Genomic DNA, 23,284 nt, shown 5'->3' with positions numbered 1-23,284 from the left:
CTGGAGGCTGTTATCTACTCTATATGGGGAGACTGGAGGCTGTTATCTACTCTATATGGGGAGACTGGAGGCTGTTAACTACTCTATATGGGGAGACTGGAGGCTGGAGGCTGTTATCTACTCTATATGGGGAGGCTGGAGGCCGTTATCTACTCTATATGGGGAGACTGGAGGCTGTTATCTACTCTATATGGGGAGACTGGAGGCTGGAGGCTGTTATCTACTCTATATGGTGAGACTGGAGGCTGTTATCTACTCTATATGGGGAGACTGGAGGCTGTTATCTACTCTATATGGGGAGCTTGGAGGCTGGAGGCTGTTATCTACTGTATATGGTGAGACTGGAGGCTGTTATCTACTCTATATGGGGAGACTGGAGGCTGTTATCTACTCTATATGGGGAGACTGGAGACTGTTATCTACTCTATATGGGGATACTGGAGGCTGTTATCTACTCTATATGGGGAGACTGGAGGCTGTTATCTACTCTATATGGGGAGACTGGAGGCAGTTATCTACTCTATATGGGGAGACTGGAGGCTGGAGGCTGTTATCTACTCTATATGGTGAGACTGGAGGCTGTTATCTACTCTATATGGGGAGACTGGAGGCTGTTAACTACTCTATATGGGGAGACTGGAGGCTGGAGGCTGTTATCTACTGTATATGGGGACTGGAGGCTGTTATCTACTCTATATGGGGAGACTGGAGGCTGTTAACTACTCTATATGGGGAGACTGGAGGCTGGAGGCTGTTATCTACTCCATATGGGGAGACTGGAGACTGGAGGCAGTTATCTACTCTATATGGGGAGACTAGAGGTTGTTATCTACTCTATATGGGGAGACTGGAAGCTGGAGGCTTTTATCTACTCTTTATGGGGAGACTGGAGACTGTTGTCTACTCTATATGGGGAGACTGGAGGCTGTTATCTACTCTATATGGGGAGCCTGGAGGCTGGAGGCTGTTATCTACTCTATATGGGGAGACTGGAGGCTGTTAACTTCTCTATATGGGGAGACTGGAGACTGGAGGCTGTTATCTACTCCATATGGGGAGACTGGAGGCTGTTATCTACTCTATATGGGGAGACTGGAGGCTGTTATCTACTCTATATGGGGAGACTGGAGGCTGTTATCTACTCTATATGGGGAGACTGGAGGCTGTTATCTACTCTATATGGGGAGACTGGAGGCTGGAGGCTGTTATCTACTCCATATGGGGAGACTGGAGACTGGAGTCTGTTATCTACTCTATATGGGGAGACTAGAGGCTGTTATCTACTCTATATGGGGAGACTGGAGCCTGGAGGCTGTTATCTACTCTATATGGGGAGACTGGAGGCTGTTATCTACTCTATATGGGGAGGCTGTTATCTACTCTATATGGGGAGGCTGTTATCTACTCTATATGGGGAGACTGGAGGCTGTTATCTACTCTATATGGGGAGACTGGAGGCTGTTATCTACTCTATATGGGGAGACTGGAGGCTGGAGTCTGTTATCTACTCTATATGGGGAGACTGGAGGCTGTTATATACTCTATATGGGGAGACTGGAGGCTGTTATCTACTCTATATGGGGAGACTGGAGGCTGTTAACTACTCTATATGGGGAGACTGGAGGAGGGAGACTGTTATCTACTCTATATGGGGAGTCTGGAGACCGTTATCTACTCTATATGGGGAGACTGGAGGCTGTTATCTACTCTATATGGGGAGACTGGAGGCTGGAGGCTGTTATCTACTCTATATGGTGAGACTGGAGGCTGTTATCTACTCTATATGGGGAGACTGGAGGCTGTTATCTACTCTATATGGGGAGCTTGGAGGCTGGAGGCTGTTATCTACTGTATATGGTGAGACTGGAGGCTGTTATCTACTCTATATGGGGAGACTGGAGGCTGTTATCTACTCTATATGGGGAGACTGGAGACTGTTATCTACTCTATATGGGGATACTGGAGGCTGTTATCTACTCTATATGGGGAGACTGGAGGCTGTTATCTACTCTATATGGGGAGACAGGAGGCTGGAGACTGTTATCTACTCCATATGGGGAGACTGGAGACTGGAGTCTGTTATCTACTCTATATGGGGAGACTAGAGGCTGTTATCTACTCTATATGGGGAGACTGGAGCCTGGAGGCTGTTATCTACTCTATATGGGGAGACTGGAGGCTGTTATCTAATCTATATGGGGAGGCTGTTATCTACTCTATATGGGGAGACTGGAGGCTGGAGGCTGTTATCTACTATATATGGGGAGACTGGAGGCTGTTATCTACTCTATATGGGGAGACTGGAGACTGTTATCTACTCTATATGGGGATACTGGAGGCTGTTATCTACTCTATATGGGGAGACTGGAGGCTGTTATCTACTCTATATGGGGAGACTGGAGGCAGTTATCTACTCTATATGGGGAGACTGGAGGCTGGAGGCTGTTATCTACTCTATATGGTGAGACTGGAGGCTGTTATCTACTCTATATGGGGAGACTGGAGGCTGTTAACTACTCTATATGGGGAGACTGGAGGCTGGAGGCTGTTATCTACTCCATATGGGGAGACTGGAGACTGGAGGCAGTTATCTACTCTATATGGGGAGACTAGAGGTTGTTATCTACTCTATATGGGGAGACTGGAAGCTGGAGGCTTTTATCTACTCTTTATGGGGACACTGGAGACTGTTGTCTACTCTATATGGGGAGACTGGAGGCTGTTATCTACTCTATATGGGGAGCCTGGAGGCTGGAGGCTGTTATCTACTCTATATGGGGAGACTGGAGGCTGTTAACTTCTCTATATGGGGAGACTGGAGACTGGAGGCTGTTATCTACTCCATATGGGGAGACTGGAGGCTGTTATCTACTCTATATGGGGAGACTGGAGGCTGTTATCTACTCTATATGGGGAGACTGGAGGCAGTTATCTACTCTATATGGGGAGACTGGAGGCTGGAGGCTGTTATCTACTCTATATGGTGAGACTGGAGGCTGTTATCTACTCTATATGGGGAGACTGGAGGCTGTTAACTACTCTATATGGGGAGACTGGAGGCTGGAGGCTGTTATCTACTGTATATGGGGACTGGAGGCTGTTATCTACTCTATATGGGGAGACTGGAGGCTGTTAACTACTCTATATGGGGAGACTGGAGGCTGGAGGCTGTTATCTACTCCATATGGGGAGACTGGAGACTGGAGGCAGTTATCTACTCTATATGGGGAGACTAGAGGTTGTTATCTACTCTATATGGGGAGACTGGAAGCTGGAGGCTTTTATCTACTCTTTATGGGGAGACTGGAGACTGTTGTCTACTCTATATGGGGAGACTGGAGGCTGTTATCTACTCTATATGGGGAGCCTGGAGGCTGGAGGCTGTTATCTACTCTATATGGGGAGACTGGAGGCTGTTAACTTCTCTATATGGGGAGACTGGAGACTGGAGGCTGTTATCTACTCCATATGGGGAGACTGGAGGCTGTTAACTACTCTATATGGGGAGACTGGAGGCTGTTATCTACTCTATATGGGGAGACTGGAGGCTGTTATCTACTCTATATGGGGAGACTGGAGGCTGTTATCTACTCTATATGGGGAGACTGGAGGCTGGAGGCTGTTATCTACTCCATATGGGGAGACTGGAGACTGGAGTATGTTATCTACTCTATATGGGGAGACTAGAGGCTGTTATCTACTCTATATGGGGAGACTGGAGCCTGGAGGCTGTTATCTACTCTATATGGGGAGACTGGAGGCTGTTATCTACTCTATATGGGGAGGCTGTTATCTACTCTATATGGGGAGGCTGTTATCTACTCTATATGGGGAGACTGGAGGCTGTTATCTACTCTATATGGGGAGACTGGAGGCTGTTATCTACTCTATATGGGGAGACTGGAGGCTGGAGTCTGTTATCTACTCTATATGGGGAGACTGGAGGCTGTTATATACTCTATATGGGGAGACTGGAGGCTGTTATCTACTCTATATGGGGAGACTGGAGGCTGTTAACTACTCTATATGGGGAGACTGGAGGAGGGAGACTGTTATCTACTCTATATGGGGAGTCTGGAGACCGTTATCTACTCTATATGGGGAGACTGGAGGCTGTTATCTACTCTATATGGGGAGACTGGAGGCTGGAGGCTGTTATCTACTCTATATGGTGAGACTGGAGGCTGTTATCTACTCTATATGGGGAGACTGGAGGCTGTTATCTACTCTATATGGGGAGCTTGGAGGCTGGAGGCTGTTATCTACTGTATATGGTGAGACTGGAGGCTGTTATCTACTCTATATGGGGAGACTGGAGGCTGTTATCTACTCTATATGGGGAGACTGGAGACTGTTATCTACTCTATATGGGGATACTGGAGGCTGTTATCTACTCTATATGGGGAGACTGGAGGCTGTTATCTACTCTATATGGGGAGACAGGAGGCTGGAGACTGTTATCTACTCCATATGGGGAGACTGGAGACTGGAGTCTGTTATCTACTCTATATGGGGAGACTAGAGGCTGTTATCTACTCTATATGGGGAGACTGGAGCCTGGAGGCTGTTATCTACTCTATATGGGGAGACTGGAGGCTGTTATCTAATCTATATGGGGAGGCTGTTATCTACTCTATATGGGGAGACTGGAGGCTGGAGGCTGTTATCTACTATATATGGGGAGACTGGAGGCTGTTATCTACTCTATATGGGGAGACTGGAGACTGTTATCTACTCTATATGGGGATACTGGAGGCTGTTATCTACTCTATATGGGGAGACTGGAGGCTGTTATCTACTCTATATGGGGAGACTGGAGGCAGTTATCTACTCTATATGGGGAGACTGGAGGCTGGAGGCTGTTATCTACTCTATATGGTGAGACTGGAGGCTGTTATCTACTCTATATGGGGAGACTGGAGGCTGTTAACTACTCTATATGGGGAGACTGGAGGCTGGAGGCTGTTATCTACTCCATATGGGGAGACTGGAGACTGGAGGCAGTTATCTACTCTATATGGGGAGACTAGAGGTTGTTATCTACTCTATATGGGGAGACTGGAAGCTGGAGGCTTTTATCTACTCTTTATGGGGACACTGGAGACTGTTGTCTACTCTATATGGGGAGACTGGAGGCTGTTATCTACTCTATATGGGGAGCCTGGAGGCTGGAGGCTGTTATCTACTCTATATGGGGAGACTGGAGGCTGTTAACTTCTCTATATGGGGAGACTGGAGACTGGAGGCTGTTATCTACTCCATATGGGGAGACTGGAGGCTGTTATCTACTCTATATGGGGAGACTGGAGGCTGTTATCTACTCTATATGGGGAGACTGGAGGCTGTTATCTACTCTATATGGGGAGACTGGAGGCTGTTATCTACTCTATATGGGGAGACTGGAGGCTGGAGGCTGTTATCTACTCCATATGGGGAGACTGGAGACTGGAGTATGTTATCTACTCTATATGGGGAGACTAGAGGCTGTTATCTACTCTATATGGGGAGACTGGAGCCTGGAGGCTGTTATCTACTCTATATGGGGAGACTGGAGGCTGTTATCTACTCTATATGGGGAGGCTGTTATCTACTCTATATGGGGAGGCTGTTATCTACTCTATATGGGGAGACTGGAGGCTGTTATCTACTCTATATGGGGAGACTGGAGGCTGTTATCTACTCTATATGGGGAGACTGGAGGCTGGAGTCTGTTATCTACTCTATATGGGGAGACTGGAGGCTGTTATATACTCTATATGGGGAGACTGGAGGCTGTTATCTACTCTATATGGGGAGACTGGAGGCTGTTAACTACTCTATATGGGGAGACTGGAGGAGGGAGACTGTTATCTACTCTATATGGGGAGTCTGGAGACCGTTATCTACTCTATATGGGGAGACTGGAGGCTGTTATCTACTCTATATGGGGAGACTGGAGGCTGGAGGCTGTTATCTACTCTATATGGTGAGACTGGAGGCTGTTATCTACTCTATATGGGGAGACTGGAGGCTGTTATCTACTCTATATGGGGAGCTTGGAGGCTGGAGGCTGTTATCTACTGTATATGGTGAGACTGGAGGCTGTTATCTACTCTATATGGGGAGACTGGAGGCTGTTATCTACTCTATATGGGGAGACTGGAGACTGTTATCTACTCTATATGGGGATACTGGAGGCTGTTATCTACTCTATATGGGGAGACTGGAGGCTGTTATCTACTCTATATGGGGAGACAGGAGGCTGGAGACTGTTATCTACTCCATATGGGGAGACTGGAGACTGGAGTCTGTTATCTACTCTATATGGGGAGACTAGAGGCTGTTATCTACTCTATATGGGGAGACTGGAGCCTGGAGGCTGTTATCTACTCTATATGGGGAGACTGGAGGCTGTTATCTAATCTATATGGGGAGGCTGTTATCTACTCTATATGGGGAGACTGGAGGCTGGAGGCTGTTATCTACTATATATGGGGAGACTGGAGGCTGTTATCTACTCTATATGGGGAGACTGGAGACTGTTATCTACTCTATATGGGGATACTGGAGGCTGTTATCTACTCTATATGGGGAGACTGGAGGCTGTTATCTACTCTATATGGGGAGACTGGAGGCAGTTATCTACTCTATATGGGGAGACTGGAGGCTGGAGGCTGTTATCTACTCTATATGGTGAGACTGGAGGCTGTTATCTACTCTATATGGGGAGACTGGAGGCTGTTAACTACTCTATATGGGGAGACTGGAGGCTGGAGGCTGTTATCTACTCCATATGGGGAGACTGGAGACTGGAGGCAGTTATCTACTCTATATGGGGAGACTAGAGGTTGTTATCTACTCTATATGGGGAGACTGGAAGCTGGAGGCTTTTATCTACTCTTTATGGGGACACTGGAGACTGTTGTCTACTCTATATGGGGAGACTGGAGGCTGTTATCTACTCTATATGGGGAGCCTGGAGGCTGGAGGCTGTTATCTACTCTATATGGGGAGACTGGAGGCTGTTAACTTCTCTATATGGGGAGACTGGAGACTGGAGGCTGTTATCTACTCCATATGGGGAGACTGGAGGCTGTTATCTACTCTATATGGGGAGACTGGAGGCTGTTATCTACTCTATATGGGGAGACTGGAGGCTGTTATCTACTCTATATGGGGAGACTGGAGGCTGTTATCTACTCTATATGGGGAGACTGGAGGCTGGAGGCTGTTATCTACTCCATATGGGGAGACTGGAGACTGGAGTCTGTTATCTACTCTATATGGGGAGACTAGAGGCTGTTATCTACTCTATATGGGGAGACTGGAGCCTGGAGGCTGTTATCTACTCTATATGGGGAGACTGGAGGCTGTTATCTACTCTATATGGGGAGGCTGTTATCTACTCTATATGGGGAGGCTGTTATCTACTCTATATGGGGAGACTGGAGGCTGTTATCTACTCTATATGGGGAGACTGGAGGCTGTTATCTACTCTATATGGGGAGACTGGAGGCTGGAGTCTGTTATCTACTCTATATGGGGAGACTGGAGGCTGTTATCTACTCTATATGGGGAGACTGGAGGCTGTTATCTACTCTATATGGGGAGACTGGAGGCTGTTAACTACTCTATATGGGGAGACTGGAGGCTGGAGACTGTTATCTACTCTATATGGGGAGGCTGGAGGCCGTTATCTACTCTATATGGGGAGACTGGAGGCTGTTATCTACTCTATATGGGGAGACTGGAGGCTGGAGGCTGTTATCTTCTCTATATGGTGAGACTGGAGGCTGTTATCTACTCTATATGGGGAGACTGGAGGCTGTTATCTACTCTATATGGGGAGCTTGGAGGCTGGAGGCTGTTATCTACTGTATATGGTGAGACTGGAGGCTGTTATCTACTCTATATGGGGAGACTGGAGTCTGTTATCTACTCTATATGGGGAGACTGGAGACTGTTATCTACTCTATATGGGGATACTGGAGGCTGTTATCTACTCTATATGGGGAGACTGGAGGCTGTTATCTACTCTATATGGGGAGACAGGAGGCTGGAGACTGTTATCTACTCCATATGGGGAGACTGGAGACTGGAGTCTGTTATCTACTCTATATGGGGAGACTGGAGGCTGTTATCTACTCTATATGGGGAGACTGGAGCCTGGAGGCTGTTATCTACTCTATATGGGGAGACTGGAGGCTGTTATCTAATCTATATGGGGAGGCTGTTATCTACTCTATATGGGGAGACTGGAGGCTGGAGGCTGTTATCTACTATATATGGGGAGACTGGAGGCTGTTATCTACTCTATATGGGGAGACTGGAGGCTGGAGTCTGTTATCTACTCTATATGGGGAGACTGGAGGCTGTTATCTACTCTATATGGGGAGACTGGAGGCTGTTATCTACTCTTTATGGGGAGACTGGAGGCTGTTAACTACTCTATATGGGGAGACTGGAGGCTGGAGGCTGTTATCTACTCTATATGGGGCGGCTGGAGGCCGTTATCTACTCTATATGGGGAGACTGGAGGCTGTTATCTACTCTATATGGGGAGACTGTAGGCTGGAGGCAGTTATCTACTCTATATGAGGAGACTGGAGGCTGCAGGCTGTTATCTACTCTATATAGGGAGACTGGAGCCTGGAGGCTGTTATCTACTCTATATGGGGAGACTGGAGTCTGTTATCTACTCTATATGGGGAGACGGGACGCTGTTATCTACTCTATATGGGGAGACTGGAGGCTGTTATCTACTCTATATGGGGAGTCTGGAGGCTGGAGGCTGTTATCTACTCTATATGGGGAGGCTGGAGACTAGAGGCTGGAGGCAGTTATCTACTCTATATGGGGAGACTGGAGGCAGTTATCTACTCTATATGGGAAGCCTGGAGGCTGTTATCTTCTCTATATGGGGAGACTGGAGGCTGGAGGCTGTTATCTACTCTATATGGTGAGACTGGAGGCTGTTATCTACTCTATATGGGGAGACTGGAGGCTGTTATCTACTCTATATGGGGAGACTGGAGGCTGGAGGCTGTTATCTACTGTATATGGGGAGACTGGAGGCTGTTATCTACTCTATATGGGGAGACTGGAGGCTGTTAACTACTCTATATGGGGAGACTGGAGGCTGGAGGCTGTTATCTACTCCATATGGGGAGACTGGAGACTGGAGGCAGTTATCTACTCTATATGGGGAGACTAGAGGTTGTTATCTACTCTATATGGGGAGACTGGAAGCTGGAGGCTTTTATCTACTCTTTATGGGGAGACTGGAGACTGTTGTCTACTCTATATGGGGAGACTGGAGGCTGTTATCTACTCTATATGGGGAGCCTGGAGCAGGAGACTGTTATCTACTCTATATGTGGAGACTGGAGGCTGTTATCTACTCTATATGGGGAGATGGAGCCTGTTATCTACTCTTTTTGGGGAGACTGGAGACTGTTTGCTACTCTATATGGGGAGTCTGGAGGCTGTTATCTACTATATATGGGGAGACTGGAGGCTGGAGACTGTTATCTACTCTATATGTGGAGACTGGAGGCTGTTATCTACTCTATATGGGGAGACTGGAGGCTGGAGGCTGTTATCTACTCCATATGGGGAGACTGGAGTCTGGAGTCTGTTATCTACTCTATATGGGGAGACTAGAGGCTGTTATCTACTCTATATGGGGAGACTGGAGCCTGGAGGCTGTTATCTACTCTATATGGGGAGACTGGAGGCTGTTATCTACTCTATATGGGGAGGCTGTTATCTACTCTATATTGGGAGACTGGAGGCTGGAGGCTGTTATCTACTCTATATGGGGAGACTGGAGGCTGTTATCTACTCTATATGGGGAGACTGGAGGCTGTTATCTACTCTATATGGGGAGACTGGAGGCTGGAGTCTGTTATCTACTCTATATGGGGAGACTGGAGGCTGTTATCTACTCTATATGGGGAGACTGGAGGCTGTTATCTACTCTATATGGGGAGACTGGAGGCTGTTAACTACTCTATATGGGGAGACTGGAGGCTGGAGGCTGTTATCTACTCTATATGGGGAGGCTGGAGGCCGTTATCTACTCTATATGGGGAGACTGGAGGCTGTTATCTACTCTATATGGGGAGACTGTAGGCTGGAGGCAGTTATCTACTCTATATGAGGAGACTGGAGGCTGCAGGCTGTTATCTACTCTATATAGGGAGACTGGAGGCTGGAGGCTGTTATCTACTCTATATGGGGAGGCTGGAGACTGGAGGCTGTTATCTACTCTATATGGTGAGACTGGAGGCTGTTATCTACTCTATATGGGGAGACTGGAGGCTGTTATCTACTCAATATGGGGAGACTGGAGGCTGGAGGCTGTTATCTACTGTATATGGGGAGACTGGAGGCTGTTATCTACTCTATGTGGGGAGACTGGAGGCTGTTAACTACTCTATATGGGGAGACTGGAGACTGGAGGCAGTTATCTACTCTATATGGGGAGACTAGAGGTTGTTATCTACTCTATATGGGGAGACTGGAAGCTGGAGGCTTTTATCTACTCTTTATGGGGAGACTGGAGACTGTTGTCTACTCTATATGGGGAGACTGGAGGCTGTTATCTACTCTATATGGGGAGCCTGGAGGCTGGAGACTGTTATCTACTCTATATGTGGAGACTGGAGGCTGGAGGCTGTTATCTACTCCATATGGGGAGACTGGAGACTGGAGGCAGTTATCTACTCTATATGGGGAGACTAGAGGTTGTTATCTACTCTATATGGGGAGACTGGAAGCTGGAGGCTTTTATCTACTCTTTATGGGGAGACTGGAGACTGTTGTCTACTCTATATGGGGAGACTGGAGGCTGTTATCTACTTTATATGGGGAGCCTGGAGCAGGAGACTGTTATCTACTCTATATGTGGAGACTGGAGGCTGTTATCTACTCTATATGGGGAGATGGAGCCTGTTATCTACTCTTTATGGGGAGACTGGAGACTGTTTGCTACTCTATATGGGGAGTCTGAAGGCTGTTATCTACTATATATGGGGAGACTGGAGGCTGGAGACTGTTATCTACTCTATATGTGGAGACTGGAGGCTGTTATCTACTCTATATGGGGAGACTGGAGGCTGGAGGCTTTTATCTACTCCATATGGGGAGACTGGAGACTGGAGTCTGTTATCTACTCTATATGGGGAGACTAGAGGCTGTTATCTACTCTATATGGGGAGACTGGAGCCTGGAGGCTGTTAACTACTCTATATGGGGAGACTGGAGGCTGGAGGCTGTTATCTACTGTATATGGGGACTGGAGGCTGTTATCTACTCTATATGGGGAGACTGGAGGCTGGAGGCTGTTATCTACTCCATATGGGGAGACTGGAGACTGGAGGCAGTTATCTACTCTATATGGGGAGACTAGAGGTTGTTATCTACTCTATATGGGGAGACTGGAAGCTGGAGGCTTTTATCTACTCTTTATGGGGAGACTGGAGACTGTTGTCTACTCTATATGGGGAGACTGGAGGCTGTTATCTACTCTATATGGGGAGCCTGGAGGCTGGAGGCTGTTATCTACTCTATATGGGGAGACTGGAGGCTGTTAACTTCTCTATATGGGGAGACTGGAGACTGGAGGCTGTTATCTACTCCATATGGGGAGACTGGAGGCTGTTATCTACTCTATATGGGGAGACTGGAGGCTGGAGGCTGTTATTTACTCCATATGGGGAGACTGGAGACTGGAGTCTGTTATCTACTCTATATGGGGAGACTAGAGGCTGTTATCTACTCTATATGGGGAGACTGGAGCCTGGAGGCTGTTATCTACTCTATATGGGGAGACTGGAGGCTGTTATCTACTCTATATGGGGAGGCTGTTATCTACTCTATATGGGGAGACTGGAGGCTGGAGGCTGTTATCTACTCTATATGGGGAGACTGGAGGCTGTTATCTACTCTATATGGGGAGACTGGAGGCTGTTATCTACTCTATATGGGGAGACTGGAGGCTGGAGTCTGTTATCTACTCTATATGGGGAGACTGGAGGCTGTTATCTACTCTATATGGGGAGACTGGAGGCTGTTATCTACTCTATATGGGGAGACTGGAGGCTGTTAACTACTCTATATGGGGAGACTGGAGGCTGGAGGCTGTTATCTACTCTATATGGGGAGGCTGGAGGCCGTTATCTACTCTATATGGGGAGACTGGAGGCTGTTATCTACTCTATATGGGGAGACTGTAGGCTGGAGGCAGTTATCTACTCTATATGAGGAGACTGGAGGCTGCAGGCTGTTATCTACTCTATATAGGGAGACTGGAGGCTGGAGGCTGTTATCTACTCTATATGGGGAGGCTGGAGACTGGAGGCTGTTATCTACTCTATATGGTGAGACTAGAGGCTGTTATCTACTCTATATGGGGAGACTGGAGGCTGTTATCTACTCAATATGGGGAGACTGGAGGCTGGAGGCTGTTATCTACTGTATATGGGGAGACTGGAGGCTGTTATCTACTCTATGTGGGGAGACTGGAGGCTGTTAACTACTCTATATGGGGAGACTGGAGACTGGAGGCAGTTATCTACTCTATATGGGGAGACTAGAGGTTGTTATCTACTCTATATGGGGAGACTGGAAGCTGGAGGCTTTTATCTACTCTTTATGGGGAGACTGGAGACTGTTGTCTACTCTATATGGGGAGACTGGAGGCTGTTATCTACTCTATATGGGGAGCCTGGAGGCTGGAGACTGTTATCTACTCTATATGTGGAGACTGGAGGCTGGAGGCTGTTATCTACTCCATATGGGGAGACTGGAGACTGGAGGCAGTTATCTACTCTATATGGGGAGACTAGAGGTTGTTATCTACTCTATATGGGGAGACTGGAAGCTGGAGGCTTTTATCTACTCTTTATGGGGAGACTGGAGACTGTTGTCTACTCTATATGGGGAGACTGGAGGCTGTTATCTACTCTATATGGGGAGCCTGGAGCAGGAGACTGTTACCTACTCTATATGTGGAGACTGGAGGCTGTTATCTACTCTATATGGGGAGATGGAGCCTGTTATCTACTCTTTATGGGGAGACTGGAGACTGTTTGCTACTCTATATGGGGAGTCTGGAGGCTGTTATCTACTATATATGGGGAGACTGGAGGCTGGAGACTGTTATCTACTCTATATGTGGAGACTGGAGGCTGTTATCTACTCTATATGGGGAGACTGGAGGCTGGAGGCTTTTATCTACTCCATATGGGGAGACTGGAGACTGGAGTCTGTTATCTACTCTATATGGGGAGACTAGAGGCTGTTATCTACTCTATATGGGGAGACTGGAGCCTGGAGGCTGTTAACTACTCTATATGGGGAGACTGGAGGCTGGAGGCTGTTATCTACTGTATATGGGGACTGGAGGCTGTTATCTACTCTATATGGGGAGACTGGAGGCTGTTAACTACTCTATATGGTGAGACTGGAGGCTGGAGGCTGTTATCTACTCCATATGGGGAGACTGGAGACTGGAGGCAGTTATCTACTCTATATAGGGAGACTGGAGGCTGGAGGCTGTTATCTACTCTATATGGGGAGGCTGGAGACTGGAGGCTGTTATCTACTCTATATGGTGAGACTGGAGGCTGTTATCTACTCTATATGGGGAGACTGGAGGCTGTTATCTACTCAATATGGGGAGACTGGAGGCTGGAGGCTGTTATCTACTGTATATGGGGAGACTGGAGGCTGTTATCTACTCTATGTGGGGAGACTGGAGGCTGTTAACTACTCTATATGGGGAGACTGGAGACTGGAGGCAGTTATCTACTCTATATGGGGAGACTAGAGGTTGTTATCTACTCTATATGGGGAGACTGGAAGCTGGAGGCTTTTATCTACTCTTTATGGGGAGACTGGAGACTGTTGTCTACTCTATATGGGGAGACTGGAGGCTGTTATCTACTCTATATGGGGAGCCTGGAGGCTGGAGACTGTTATCTACTCTATATGTGGAGACTGGAGGCTGGAGGCTGTTATCTACTCCATATGGGGAGACTGGAGACTGGAGGCAGTTATCTACTCTATATGGGGAGACTAGAGGTTGTTATCTACTCTATATGGGGAGACTGGAAGCTGGAGGCTTTTATCTACTCTTTATGGGGAGACTGGAGACTGTTGTCTACTCTATATGGGGAGACTGGAGGCTGTTATCTACTTTATATGGGGAGCCTGGAGCAGGAGACTGTTATCTACTCTATATGTGGAGACTGGAGGCTGTTATCTACTCTATATGGGGAGATGGAGCCTGTTATCTACTCTTTATGGGGAGACTGGAGACTGTTTGCTACTCTATATGGGGAGTCTGAAGGCTGTTATCTACTATATATGGGGAGACTGGAGGCTGGAGACTGTTATCTACTCTATATGTGGAGACTGGAGGCTGTTATCTACTCTATATGGGGAGACTGGAGGCTGGAGGCTTTTATCTACTCCATATGGGGAGACTGGAGACTGGAGTCTGTTATCTACTCTATATGGGGAGACTAGAGGCTGTTATCTACTCTATATGGGGAGACTGGAGCCTGGAGGCTGTTAACTACTCTATATGGGGAGACTGGAGGCTGGAGGCTGTTATCTACTGTATATGGGGACTGGAGGCTGTTATCTACTCTATATGGGGAGACTGGAGGCTGTTAACTACTCTATATGGGGAGACTGGAGGCTGGAGGCTGTTATCTACTCCATATGGGGAGACTGGAGACTGGAGGCAGTTATCTACTCTATATGGGGAGACTAGAGGTTGTTATCTACTCTATATGGGGAGACTGGAAGCTGGAGGCTTTTATCTACTCTTTATGGGGAGACTGGAGACTGTTGTCTACTCTATATGGGGAGACTGGAGGCTGTTATCTACTCTATATGGGGAGCCTGGAGGCTGGAGGCTGTTATCTACTCTATATGGGGAGACTGGAGGCTGTTAACTTCTCTATATGGGGAGACTGGAGACTGGAGGCTGTTATCTACTCCATATGGGGAGACTGGAGGCTGTTATCTACTCTATATGGGGAGACTGGAGGCTGGAGGCTGTTATTTACTCCATATGGGGAGACTGGAGACTGGAGTCTGTTATCTACTCTATATGGGGAGACTAGAGGCTGTTATCTACTCTATATGGGGAGACTGGAGCCTGGAGGCTGTTATCTACTCTATATGGGGAGACTGGAGGCTGTTATCTACTCTATATGGGGAGGCTGTTATCTACTCTATATGGGGAGACTGGAGGCTGGAGGCTGTTATCTACTCTATATGGGGAGACTGGAGGCTGTTATCTACTCTATATGGGGAGACTGGAGGCTGTTATCTACTCTATATGGGGAGACTGGAGGCTGGAGTCTGTTATCTACTCTATATGGGGAGACTGGAGGCTGTTATCTACTCTATATGGGGAGACTGGAGGCTGTTATCTACTCTATATGGGGAGACTGGAGGCTGTTAACTACTCTATATGGGGAGACTGGAGGCTGGAGGCTGTTATCTACTCTATATGGGGAGGCTGGAGGCCGTTATCTACTCTATATGGGGAGACTGGAGGCTGTTATCTACTCTATATGGGGAGACTGTAGGCTGGAGGCAGTTATCTACTCTATATGAGGAGACTGGAGGCTGCAGGCTGTTATCTACTCTATATAGGGAGACTGGAGGCTGGAGGCTGTTATCTACTCTATATGGGGAGGCTGGAGACTGGAGGCTGTTATCTACTCTATATGGTGAGACTAGAGCCTGTTATCTACTCTATATGGGGAGACTGGAGGCTGTTATCTACTCAATATGGGGAGACTGGAGGCTGGAGGCTGTTATCTACTGTATATGGGGAGACTGGAGGCTGTTATCTACTCTATGTGGGGAGACTGGAGGCTGTTAACTACTCTATATGGGGAGACTGGAGACTGGAGGCAGTTATCTACTCTATATGGGGAGACTAGAGGTTGTTATCTACTCTATATGGGGAGACTGGAAGCTGGAGGCTTTTATCTACTCTTTATGGGGAGACTGGAGACTGTTGTCTACTCTATATGGGGAGACTGGAGGCTGTTATCTACTCTATATGGGGAGCCTGGAGGCTGGAGACTGTTATCTACTCTATATGTGGAGACTGGAGGCTGGAGGCTGTTATCTACTCCATATGGGGAGACTGGAGACTGGAGGCAGTTATCTACTCTATATGGGGAGACTAGAGGTTGTTATCTACTCTATATGGGGAGACTGGAAGCTGGAGGCTTTTATCTACTCTTTATGGGGAGACTGGAGACTGTTGTCTACTCTATATGGGGAGACTGGAGGCTGTTATCTACTCTATATGGGGAGCCTGGAGCAGGAGACTGTTACCTACTCTATATGTGGAGACTGGAGGCTGTTATCTACTCTATATGGGGAGATGGAGCCTGTTATCTACTCTTTATGGGGAGACTGGAGACTGTTTGCTACTCTATATGGGGAGTCTGGAGGCTGTTATCTACTATATATGGGGAGACTGGAGGCTGGAGACTGTTATCTACTCTATATGTGGAGACTGGAGGCTGTTATCTACTCTATATGGGGAGACTGGAGGCTGGAGGCTTTTATCTACTCCATATGGGGAGACTGGAGACTGGAGTCTGTTATCTACTCTATATGGGGAGACTAGAGGCTGTTATCTACTCTATATGGGGAGACTGGAGCCTGGAGGCTGTTAACTACTCTATATGGGGAGACTGGAGGCTGGAGGCTGTTATCTACTGTATATGGGGACTGGAGGCTGTTATCTACTCTATATGGGGAGACTGGAGGCTGTTAACTACTCTATATGGTGAGACTGGAGGCTGGAGGCTGTTATCTACTCCATATGGGGAGACTGGAGACTGGAGGCAGTTATCTACTCTATATGGGGAGACTAGAGGTTGTTATCTACTCTATATGGGGAGACTGGAAGCTGGAGGCTTTTATCTACTCTTTATGGGGAGACTGGAGACTGTTGTCTACTCTATATGGGGAGACTGGAGGCTGTTATCTACTCTATATGGGGAGCCTGGAGGCTGGAGGCTGTTATCTACTCTATATGGGGAGACTGGAGGCTGTTAACTTCTCTATATGGGGAGACTGGAGACTGGAGGCTGTTATCTACTCCATATGGGGAGACTGGAGGCTGTTATCTACTCTATATGGGGAGACTGGAGGCTGTTATCTACTCTATATGGGGAGACTGGAGGCTGTTATCTACTCTATATGGGGAGACTGGAGGCTGTTATCTACTCTATATGGGGAGACTGGAGGCTGGAGGCTGTTATCTACTCCATATGGGGAGACTGGAGACTGGAGTCTGTTATCTACTCTATATGGGGAGACTAGAGGCTGTTATCTACTCTATATGGGGAGACTGGAGCCTGGAGGCTGTTATCTACTCTATATGGGGAGACTGGAGGCTGTTATCTACTCTATATGGGGAGGCTGTTATCTACTCTATATGGGGAGGTTGTTATCTACTCTATATGGGGAGACTGGAGGCTGTTATCTACTCTATATGTGGAGACTGGAGGCTGTTATCTACTCTATATGGGGAGACTGGAGGCTGGAGTCTGTTATCTACTCTATATGGGGAGACTGGAGGCTGTTATCTACTCTATATGGGGAGACTGGAGGCTGTTATCTACTCTATATGGGGAGACTGGAGGCTGTTAACTACTCTATATGGGGAGACTGGAGGCTGGAGACTGTTATCTACTCTATATGGGGAGGAATGAGGCCGTTATCTACTCAATATGGGGAGACTGGAGGCTGTTATCTACTCTATATGGGGAGACTGGAGGCTGGAGGCTGTTATCTACTCTATATGGTGAGACTGGAGGCTGTTATCTACTCTATATGGGGAGACTGGAGGCTGTTATCTACTCTATATGGGGAGCTTGGAGGCTGGAGGCTGTTATCTACTGTATATGGTGAGACTGGAGGCTGTTATCTACTCTATATGGGGAGACTGGAGGCTGTTATCTACTCTATATGGGGAGACTGGAGACTGTTATCTACTCTATATGGGGATACTGGAGGCTGTTATCTACTCTATATGGGGAGACTGGAGGCTGTTATCTACTCTATATGGGGAGACAGGAGGCTGGAGACTGTTATCTACTCCATATGGGGAGACTGGAGACTGGAGTCTGTTATCTACTCTATATGGGGAGACTAGAGGCTGTTATCTACTCTATATGGGGAGACTGGAGCCTGGAGGCTGTTATCTACTCTATATGGGGAGACTGGAGGCTGTTATCTAATCTATATGGGGAGGCTGTTATCTACTCTATATGGGGAGACTGGAGGCTGGAGGCTGTTATCTACTATATATGGGGAGACTGGAGGCTGTTATCTACTCTATATGGGGAGACTGGAGGCTGTTATCTACTCTATATGGGGAGCCTGGAGGCTGGAGTCTGTTATCTACTCTATATGGGGAGACTGGAGGCTGTTATCTACTCTATATGGGGAGACTGGAGGCTGTTATCTACTCTATATGGGGAGACTGGAGGCTGTTAACTACTCTATATGGGGAGACTGGAGGCTGGAGGCTGTTATCTACTCTATATGGGGAGGCTGGAGGCCGTTATCTACTCTATATGGGGAGACTGGAGGCTGTTATCTACTCTATATGGGGAGACTGTAGGCTGGAGGCAGTTATCTACTCTATATGAGGAGACTGGAGGCTGCAGGCTGTTATCTACTCTATATAGGGAGACTGGAGCCTGGAGGCTGTTATCTACTCTATATGGGGAGACTGGAGTCTGTTATCTACTCTATATGGGGAGACTGGACGCTGTTATCTACTCTATATGGGGAGACTGGAGGCTGTTATCTACTCTATATGGGGAGTCTGGAGGCTGGAGGCTGTTATCTACTCTATATGGGGAGGCTGGAGACTAGAGGCTGGAGGCAGTTATCTACTCTATATGGGGAGACTGGAGGCAGTTATCTACTCTATATGGGAAGCCTGGAGGCTGTTATCTTCTCTATATGGGGAGACTGGAGGCTGGAGGCTGTTATCTACTCTATATGGTGAGACTGGAGGCTGTTATCTACTCTATATGGGGAGACTGGAGGCTGTTATCTACTCTATATGGGGAGACTGGAGGCTGGAGGCTGTTATCTACTGTATATGGGGAGACTGGAGGCTGTTATCTACTCTATATGGGGAGACTGGAGGCTGTTAACTACTCTATATGGGGAGACTGGAGGCTGGAGGCTGTTATCTACTCCATATGGGGAGACTGGAGACTGGAGGCAGTTATATACTCTATATGGGGAGACTAGAGGTTGTTATCTACTCTATATGGGGAGACTGGAAGCTGGAGGCTTTTATCTACTCTTTATGGGGAGACTGGAGACTGTTGTCTACTCTATATGGGGAGACTGGAGGCTGTTATCTACTCTATATGGGGAGCCTGGAGCAGGAGACTGTTATCTACTCTATATGTGGAGACTGGAGGCTGTTATCTACTCTATATGGGGAGATGGAGCCTGTTATCTACTCTTTATGGGGAGACTGGAGACTGTTTGCTACTCTATATGGGGAGTCTGGAGGCTGTTATCTACTATATATGGGGAGACTGGAGGCTGGAGACTGTTATCTACTCTATATGTGGAGACTGGAGGCTGTTATCTACTCTATATGGGGAGACTGGAGGCTGGAGGCTGTTATCTACTCCATATGGGGAGACTGGAGACTGGAGTCTGTTATCTACTCTATATGGGGAGACTAGAGGCTGTTATCTACTCTATATGGGGAGACTGGAGCCTGGAGGCTGTTATCTACTCTATATGGGGAGACTGGAGGCTGTTATCTACTCTATATGGGGAGGCTGTTATCTACTCTATATGGGGAGACTGGAGGCTGGAGGCTGTTATCTACTCTATATGGGGAGACTGGAGGCTGTTATCTACTCTATATGGGGAGACTGTAGGCTGGAGGCAGTTATCTACTCTATATGAGGAGACTGGAGGCTGCAGGCTGTTATCTACTCTATATAGGGAGACTGGAGGCTGGAGGCTGTTATGTACTCTATATGGGGAGGCTGGAGACTGGAGGCTGTTATCTACTCTATATGGTGAGACTGGAGGCTGTTATCTACTCTATATGGGGAGACTGGAGGCTGTTATCTACTCAATATGGGGAGACTGTAGGCTGGAGGCTGTTATCTACTGTATATGGGGAGACTGGAGGCTGTTATCTACTCTATGTGGGGAGACTGGAGGCTGTTAACTACTCTATATGGGGAGACTGGAGACTGGAGGCAGTTATCTACTCTATATGGGGAGACTAGAGGTCGTTATCTACTCTATATGGGGAGACTGGAAGCTGGAGGCTTTTATCTACTCTTTATGGGGAGACTGGAGACTGTTGTCTACTCTATATGGGGAGACTGGAGGCTGTTATCTACTCTATATGGGGAGCCTGGAGGCTGGAGACTGTTATCTACTCTATATGTGGAGACTGTAGGCTGGAGGCTGTTATCTACTCCATATGGGGAGACTGGAGACTGGAGGCAGTTATCTACTCTATATGGGGAGACTAGAGGTTGTTATCTACTCTATATGGGGAGACTGGAAGCTGGAGGCTTTTATCTACTCTTTATGGGGAGACTGGAGACTGTTGTCTACTCTATATGGGGAGACTGGAGGCTGTTATCTACTCTATATGGGGAGCCTGGAGCAGGAGACTGTTATCTACTCTATATGTGGAGACTGGAGGCTGTTATCTACTCTATATGGGGAGATGGAGCCTGTTATCTACTCTTTATGGGGAACCTGGAGACTGTTTGCTACTCTATATGGGGAGTCTGGAGGCTGTTATCTACTATATATGGGGAGACTGGAGGCTGGAGGCTGTTATCTACTCTATATGTGGAGACTGGAGGCTGTTATCTACTCTATATGGGGAGACTGGAGGCTGGAGGCTGTTATCTACTCCATATGGGGAGACTGGAGACTGGAGTCTGTTATCTACTCTATATGGGGAGACTGGAGGCTGTTATCTACTCTATATGGGGAGACTGGAGCCTGGAGGCTGTTATCTACTCTATATGGGGAGACTGGAGGCTGTTATCTACTCTATATGGGGAGGCTGTTATCTACTCTATATGGGGAGACTGGAGGCTGGAGGCTGTTATCTACTCTATATGGGGAGACTGGAGGCTGTTATCTACTCTATATGGGGAGACTGGAGGCTGTTATCTACTCTATATGGGGAGGCTGGAGTCTGTTATCTACTCTATATGGGGAGACTGGAGGCTGTTATCTACTCTATATGGGGAGACTGGAGGCTGTTATCTACTCCATATGGGGAGACTGGAGACTGGAGTCTGTTATCTACTCTATATGGGGAGACTAGAGGCTGTTATCTACTCTATATGGGGAGACTGGAGGCTGTTATCTACTCTATATGGGGAGGCTGTTATCTACTCTATATGGGGAGACTGGAGGCTGGAGGCTGTTATCTACTCTATATGGGGAGACTGGAGGCTGTTATCTACTCTATATGGGGAGACTGGAGGCTGTTATCTACTCTATATGGGGAGACTGGAGGCTGGAGTCTGTTATCTACTCTATATGGGGAGACTGGAGGCTGTTATCTACTCTATATGGGGAGACTGGAGGCTGTTATCTACTCTATATGGGGAGTCTGGAGGCTGTTAACTACTCTATATGGGGAGACTGGAGGCTGTTATCTACTCTATATGGGGAGGCTGGAGGCCGTTATCTACTCTATATGGGGAGACTGGAGGCTGTTATCTACTCTATATGGGGAGACTGTAGGCTGGAGGCAGTTATCTACTCTATATGAGGAGACTGGAGGCTGCAGGCTGTTATCTACTCTATATAGGGAGACTGGAGGCTGGAGGCTGTTATCTACTCTATATGGGGAGGCTGGAGACTGGAGGCTGTTATCTACTCTATATGGTGAGACTGGAGGTTGTTATCTACTCTATATGGGGAGACTGGAGTCTGTTATCTACTCTATATGGGGAGACTGGAGGCTGTTATCTACTCTATATGGGGAGACTGGAGGCTGTTATCTACTATATATGGGGAGGCTGGAGACTGGAGGCTGTTATCTACTCTATATGGGGAGACTGGAGGCTGTTATCTACTCTATATGGGGAGACTGGAGGCTGGAGGCTGTTATCTACTCTATATGGGGAGACTGGAGGATGTTAACTACTCTATATGGAGAGACTGGAGGCTGGAGGCTGTTATCTACTCCATATGGGGAGACTGGAGACTGGAGGCTGTTATCTACTCTATATGGGGAGACTAGAGGCTGTTATCTACTCTATATGGGGGGCCTGGAGGCTGGAGGCTGTTATCTACTCTATATGGGGAGACTGGAGACTGTTGTCTACTCTATATGGGGAGACTGGAGGCTGTTATCTACTCTATATGGGAGCCTGGAGGCTGGAGGCTGTTATCTACTCTATATGGGGAGACTGGAGGCTGTTATCTACCCTATATGGGGAGACTGGAGACGGTTATCTACTCTATATGGGGAGACTGGAGCTGTTATCTACTCTATATGGGGAGACTGGAGGCTGGAGGCTGTTATCTACTCTACATGGGAAGACTGGAGACTGTTATGGGGAGACTGGAGACTGGAGGCTGTTATCTACTCTATATGGGGAGACTGGAGGCTGGAGGCTGTTATCTACTCTATATGGGGAGACTGGAGACTGTTATCTACTCTATATGGGGAGATGGAGCCTGTTATCTACTCTTTATGGGGAGACTGGAGACTGTTATCTACTCTATATGGGGAGTCTGGAGGCTGTTATCTACTCTATATGGGGAGACTGGAGGCTGGAGACTGTTATCTACTCTATATGTGGAGACTGGAGGCTGTTATCTACTCTATATGGGGAGACTGGAGACTGTTATCTACTCTATATGGGGAGACTGGAGGCTGTTATCTACTCTATATGGGGAGACTGGAGGCTGTTATCTACTCTATATGGGGAGACTGGAGGCTGTTATCTACTCTATATGGGGAGACTGGAGGCTGTTAACTACTCTATATGGGGAGACTGGAGGCTGTTATCTACTCTATATGGGGAGGCTGGAGGCCGTTATCTACTCTATATGGGGAGACTGGAGGCTGTTATCTACTCTATATGGGGAGACTGTAGGCTGGAGGCAGTTATCTACTCTATATGAGGAGCCTGGAGGCTGCAGGCTGTTATCTACTCTATATAGGGAGACTGGAGGCTGGAGGCTGTTATCTACTCTATATGGGGAGGCTGGA

Source organism: Salmo salar, chromosome 18 (assembly GCF_965601325.2).
Source record: "Salmo salar chromosome 18, fSalSal1, whole genome shotgun sequence".
In the NCBI taxonomy this organism is placed as follows: Eukaryota; Metazoa; Chordata; class Actinopteri; order Salmoniformes; family Salmonidae; genus Salmo; species Salmo salar.
This window is presented reverse-complemented; position numbering follows the sequence as displayed.